Raw genomic sequence first — 6,784 nt, forward strand, 5'->3', positions numbered from 1 at the left:
TTTAAACGGGGATTTCCCGTCCCATTTAGGTGGGTCCCTGCGGGGATGGGACCTTGTGGGAAAATGAACATCCCTAGTCATAAGGACATATTAGAGACACCAAATTGAAAATTGGACCTATTGATACTCTTAAAGTTCAGATATTGTATCTAATAGGTCATTGAATTTTCAGTTTTGTGTCTAGAGATCTCGAAAATTTAAAAATGTCTAATAAGTCTCTAAACTTTCAATTTGTGTCTAACAAGTCCCTGTCATCTTCAACATTTTTATATATTTACAAATCCGTTAGATACAAATTATAGAATATGATACAGATCTATTAGACACGACATTAAAAGTTGAAGGACCTCTAAGATACTTTTAAATTTCATATACCTATTAGACATAAAATTAAAATTTTAAAGACCTATTAGACACTTTTTAAAATTTAGGACCTACTCATCAACACGACTCTAAAAATCCATAAACTAAACTTGTAATTCAATAAAAGAAAAAAAGAAATTATTCTGTACTATACATTTGAAGAAGATAAAGTCAATTTCAAATCAAAAAGTGAGAATTGAATGACTAATAAAAAAATGTTACTGATATTTCAATTAATTGATTTATATTCAAGTTGATTATAACTTAAATATTTTGCATATAAAAGTGGATTTATTAGTCCAACCAATAATATATTAATAAGCTAACCTAAATATAGTTCAATCACCTCTATTTAATTGGAAGATCGTACATTCAAATCTCCACCTGACATGTTGTACTAAAAGAATTTATATCAGTTAAACTCACATTTTGTGTTACTTTTTATCAAAATCATAAGTTACCTAATTAATCTAAATTTGTGAAACTCTGCACATGTTATACAAACCCTAAACCTAAGTTTTTAAATTCTAGTCACATAAACACAAGCTTATAAAAATGGTATGTCACACATTACTTGAAGGTCTAAATTCACAAAATGAACATAAACTTTAAGGTCGGTTTCGATATATGCCCCTAAACTTCTTGAAGTCTTATTTTTATCGTAAACTTTAAAATTGTTTTAAAACAACCCTTTCATCAACTTTTTTATTAAAATGAAAATTCAAATGTGAGGTGGCTAGCTATGAGTTATAATAATAGCGATACATGTGAACCTAGATGACAAATTTCAATTATGTCGTAGGTTTTAATATCATGTCCCAATCATTTCAAGAGTTTTATTTTTTAACCCTTGACCTCTAGCATTGTTTCAATAATCATTTTGTTGGATTCTCCTTTGAAATGAAGACTAAAAATATGATATGATGAATGCGTGGTAAAAAATGGAGATTACACGTGAAAATGCGTGGTAATGAACCGTAGAAAATTGATAGATTTTATTCACATTTGAAATGGTGTTGATTAGAGGGGATGCATATTTGGAGTTAGATTTTTGAGTCGAAAGGGTGGGGAAGCCACGTATTGTGAAAAAAATCATGTTGTAGAAACAACCTCATTGACTTTACAAAGCCAAACATTGTAAAAGCTGAAAGAATACAGGGTGAAGAGAGAGAAAGTCTCACGAGATGAATATTAATGAGAGAAAATTTGTGGTAGAGTGAGATCTGGCGTCGATGAAGAGTGCGAATCTATGAAAGCTAGGAGAACAATAAAGAAAATTATTGATCGACGAGGAGGATGGTTTTCGCCTTCAAAAGTAAGAAATTTATCAATCAATAGTAGTCCCTCAGTTTAATTGTCTTGAGTTTCTTTATTTGCCTCTTCCTCTTTTTCATATCTCTAATTTTTTTGTCAGTTGAGACTCCAAATTTCGTTTGTCACTCGTGGCTTGTTTATCTACTCAAAAGTTTCTGTTCCCCTTAAATTATTTTGATAGTGAGAGGAAGAAAACAATATTTTTGACCATTTTGAAAATTTAGAATATACAAGTAACTTTTTTTAAATTAAATCAAATAAATAAGTATCAAAGTTTTAAAAGACTAAATATTTAACCTAAAATATGTTAGTGGTATTTAGTTAAGCATCTTTTAGGTAATTCTCAATCTACTTTTGTAGTTCTTTAAAATTCTAAAATTTACTCCTTACATTATTAAAAATTTTCAATTACGTTATTCGATAAAAAAAAACTTTTGTTAAAATTTGTTTAAAAAAGTTAGATTGTTTCATTAACATATTTGAACATGTAGACATTATTTTAGTTGAAATTAGATAACTCCAAAGATACGAATAAATAGAGAGAAATGCAATGAGAACTTGCACAAAGAAAGAAAAGAGCTTCAACACTCGGTCAATAAGAGATTGAACGTTGCAGATTACCTCTGTACTTATGGGCATGGATTAGTGGATTCCACTCACCAGCCACTTAGCATCGCGTGGTTCTTGGCGTAAGACCTTTGTTGGTATATAATTGGCAATTAATAGTAGTTACCTTATATATCCCCGCTCAGCCTTTACCATGTTGTGATTGTTCGATTTTCAAATACAAGATATTATACTTTTGATCCCATCAACCTCTCCTCTCTTGTCACGTGGAAGGTTGTTCAACACTACCCAACAAACATGTCACTCGAATGTTACCTGACACGTTAAAACTCAACCCACTCTAGCAAAATCAGATTCACGCCATGAACAAAATTAATTTCTTCTTAAACGGCATACCCACGTGTCCAAATATGTTCCCTGAAAGATTAGTTTTCTATTACAAATTCCAATAATTTATTTTTGAAAATAAATGTTTGAATCCAACTAAAAAAGAGATTAAGGAGATATTTGAGTATGCGGTGGCAATGGCAATGGCACATGTCGAAGGCTGCAATGCCATCGAAGCAAGAAAAGGTAAATTCAATTCACGTTCTACAGACAGATTTTGCTGACCCAAATCAAATTGTTCATAAACTACAACAACAATTGAGATCGATTTCATCAAATTTTTATTCAGAAAAAACTAAAATTGTAAGAGATCTGAAGAAATCAAAGCCGTCTCCTGTATTTGTTTATTCGATTCTCCCACTCTCATGCCGCCGTTCCGTTCGCTTCTTGTTCTTCCTAAACCCTAGAAAATTTCCTCTCGTCTTCGCTCGATTTCAATCCTTAGTCCACTGGGTATCTCCATTTTCCGCCCAATTTTTGTGCCGCCATGAAAGACGGGAGCTCGATAAACCTTAATCCTCAATTCCACCACCAGAACGGTCACTTGCCGCCCTTTTAAGTTCGCCAAATTGTTCGATCCAGACGCTTCCTGGGATAAGGTTCATAAACTTTCCTTTCTTCTCAGTTTTCTGCGATTTTTAGTTAGTTGCTTGTTTTTGCTCTTGTGAATGTTAGTTTCTGATTCTAACTGTGGAATCTATGCATTTCCCGTAGAATTTAACGAATTGAGGTAGTTTATCTCCACTATGAAGATTGAGTTTCCTGTTCTAAGAATTTTTATTCTCCTGATAATGGAAGGTGAAAGGAAGCCATGAATGAGAATGTTCTTATTAAACCTGAATCTATTCCACAACCCATTTTGTTCTGTTCTGATTTCAGGATCAACTAGGAGATGTCTTGCATTGGATGCGCCAATCGGTTGCGCTTGTATGTGGGCTGCTATGGGGTTCCATACCTCTAATTGGCGGCATATGGTTCATCTTGTAAGTTGCCATTTTTAGGCATATGTGTTCATGAAACCTTTTTTTTTTTTTTAATGACTTGGACTTGGTGCCGGGGTGGCTTCGCCAGTTGCATCCCTATAATCGGGGGTACGGACAGCCTCCTGACACTATAACCGACACCACAGAACTCGTCCCTGAATGGGGAAAACCCGGTTACGTGTCCGCCAGGGAGGGGTATCCCCATTCGGCCACAAGTCCACCATGCCACCGGCCGGTGTTCATGAATGCTTCTGGGCTCACTTGTTCTGATCTGAATGAAACTTTCTTTTATAAACACTTTTGGAAATCATAATAGAATGTTTTTTTTTTTTTTGAAGTGTTCTTTGTTTTTTCTAACTGAACATCATGAAGAATTTGAATAGTTCAGCTGGTCTATGAGTGGTTTGTCTTTTCTTTTACCTTCATTGGTAATTCACACATCTTGAGCTTTTTCAATAAGCTAGTTAGTCCTTGAAAATGGAGCTCTAGTTAAATATGTTGACATCCATGAAGGAGTTTCCCGGGTTCGAGTTCGACGATTTGGTTAGCCTCCCTCCCGAAAGGGTTCAGTTTGTCCACGTCGCTAAGCGGGATTTGTTTAGTTTGGTTAAATGCATGGCTCCATGCCATTCTCTTTAGAGATTCAACAGCAAACTTGAAATTTTCACTGTCTTGTGGTATCATCTTAGATGTGTTGCATTGTCTGAATTTTGTCTCATTTTGGTTCAGATTCTTGGTGATATTGACCACGATGGTATACGGATACTACGCAATTATTTTGAAAGTCGACGAAGAAGAATTCGGGGGTCACGGACTTCTCCTTCAGGAAGGGCTTTTTGCTTCCATAACTCTGTTTCTGGTAATCTTACAGCATCTTTTCCTCTCCCTCTGTCTTCTGATAAACTATAGTCTCCATCCTCTGCTTGTGTAAATTTCTGAGTCTTTTGTTCATTTTCAAATGCTTGTTTTCATTTTCTTTCTTGTTCTGTTGTTCAGCTCATGTGGACTCTAGTTTACAGCTTGGGACATTTCTGATAATGGTTTCGTCATCGTTCTCGACATCGATGTCGGGTGAAGCAACATAAGGGGCGTTGGCCGCCATTGTTGCTTGCTTGCTTTTTGATTAGTGATTGTGCAGTAGCATGGTGTTAAGGAGTGAGAACTTTGTTAGAAGGGTCCAAGATGTAGAAGTAGATTAATTTCATTAGAAATTTTAGTTGTTATTATTGATTCTGTTACATCCAATTCAATCTTCTTAAAGGAATAAATTGTTCATACACAAGCAATTCTGCTACTCTTTCTCAATCTCAAGTTTCATTATCATCCTTGGTTTCAAACAATGTTTAAAATGTTGATGTCGACGAAGAATATTACTCTGATTTCAAAGGTAGATAACTTTATCAGACGTGATAAGTAGGGGCATTCAAAGTTTGGTTAAGCTCAATTTTAGAGTTAAACCGAAACCGAACCACATATTAATTGAACTCTAAACCGATGGTTCAGACGAGTCGGTTTGGCGATTTTTGAGTGTGAGGACTAGACGGGCAACAGGAAAATAGAAAAGAAAAACCCAAGTAGTCAAATTCAATTCAATTATTACTAAGTTCTTTTTTATTTGTAATATGAACATTGTCATATTCCTACTAACAATTATTATAATGTTATTATATTTGTTTTTTTTAGTTTCTTTTAATAAAAATGACATACTTTTTTGTAACTGTTAAATTAGAAAAAAACTAAAAATGTATATGAATATTTTGTATAGAAATGTTACGAGCACTTGTTTATGATTCTGTTAAATTAAAATTCTAGAACACATTTCTTTCCTTAATTTAAATGTATTATTACTCATTAAAATTAAAAGTGGACTAAAAATAAATATTATAGAAGCAGTATAATATATATTTTATTTGTTACGGTAACTATTATATTTATTAATTAAATTCACAAATATGGATTTAAATAAGAAATTAATTTTTAAATTAAGAATCGTGATTATCTATTTTTTTAAAAAAAATTGATAAGTTCGTAATACTAAAAATGAGGGGAAAAAATCAATAATATTTTTATTAAATAAAACATAATGGTTGGAAAATTAACTTTGAATAAACGAAAATTTAATTGAAAAATATATGGAATTTAAAAGCGTTAGAATGTAAAAAGTTTTGTCGTTTCACTTTCTTGAAATATTTTATCTTATAATTATAATTGACGATATTGCTTTAATTGAGTTTAAATTTCAAAAGTTTATAAAATTTTGACCTTCTAAAGTGAAATTTTCTTCCAACATTACTTCGAACGTGAGCTATATCAATCAATTTATAAACACTTTTTTTTAATTAATGTTAAGTGAAAATTAAATAATAAAAAATAAATCCTGCCTACCTTTCCACGTGATAATACACCAGTAACTTGCTAAGAAATAAAGAAACCTAATAATTTATTAGAAGTCTTATTAAGAATTTTTTAGAAGAAGCTTAATAAGTTAATTGGTAAGAAAATCAAGTAAATAAAAATAATAAATAAAAGAAAAGAGTGAAAACGCTATGGGAAATTGGTAATGGGATCTTGTCTTCGCCTTGTTTTTAATTTTTATATCGAAAACAAAATCTTTGGATTCAACGGGATAAAGTTTTTAAATAATATAGTTTTAAAAATAAATTACAAAAATAATGTTAGGTTTTTTTTTTAAATTTAAAAATAATGTTAGTTTAAAAATAATAACAAAATAAATTCATAAATAAGTTAGGATTTCAAAACTATTGACAAAAATAGGTCAGGTCAGAGTGAAAGTCAAAATCCGTGTACAATACCAACAATTTTTGTGCAAACGTGTATATTTGACGTGACAGGTGACTAAGCGAAAGTCTCCGACTTCCACATTTTTTTGGAAGTCGCGTACATTGTACCCGACTTCCACCTTTTATTTTTTTTTAGAAATTGCATACATTGTACTGACTTCAACCTTTTTATTTTTTTATTTCTATTTCTATTTTTATATTATTATTTTATTAATATTGCGAAATTTAATTAAGACGTGATTAAATTTTTTATTATTTGTTATTGTATTTTAATTTTGATTAAAATGTCATTTAAAGTCTGAAAGTTTAAAATTAGATTAAAACCAATTCCATTATTAAAATGTCATGTAAGCTTATTCTACTTCATCT

General features: G+C 31.6%; 1 pseudogene across 1 annotated transcript; it reads left to right on the forward strand.

Annotated features, from left to right (window-relative positions):
* Positions 1–2,823: 2,823 nt before the first annotated feature.
* LOC111022253 (uncharacterized) lies at positions 2,824–4,919 on the forward strand (annotated as a pseudogene). The gene is made up of 4 exons (XR_015789622.1): positions 2,824–3,230; positions 3,511–3,614; positions 4,344–4,473; positions 4,611–4,919. The product of XR_015789622.1 is annotated as an uncharacterized LOC111022253 (transcript).
* The last annotated feature ends 1,865 nt before the right edge of the window (positions 4,920–6,784 follow it).

Source organism: Momordica charantia (assembly GCF_013281855.1).
Source record: "Momordica charantia cultivar OHB3-1 chromosome 3 unlocalized genomic scaffold, Mcharantia_2.0 BLBB01000003.1, whole genome shotgun sequence".
NCBI lineage: Eukaryota > Viridiplantae > Streptophyta > Magnoliopsida > Cucurbitales > Cucurbitaceae > Momordica > Momordica charantia.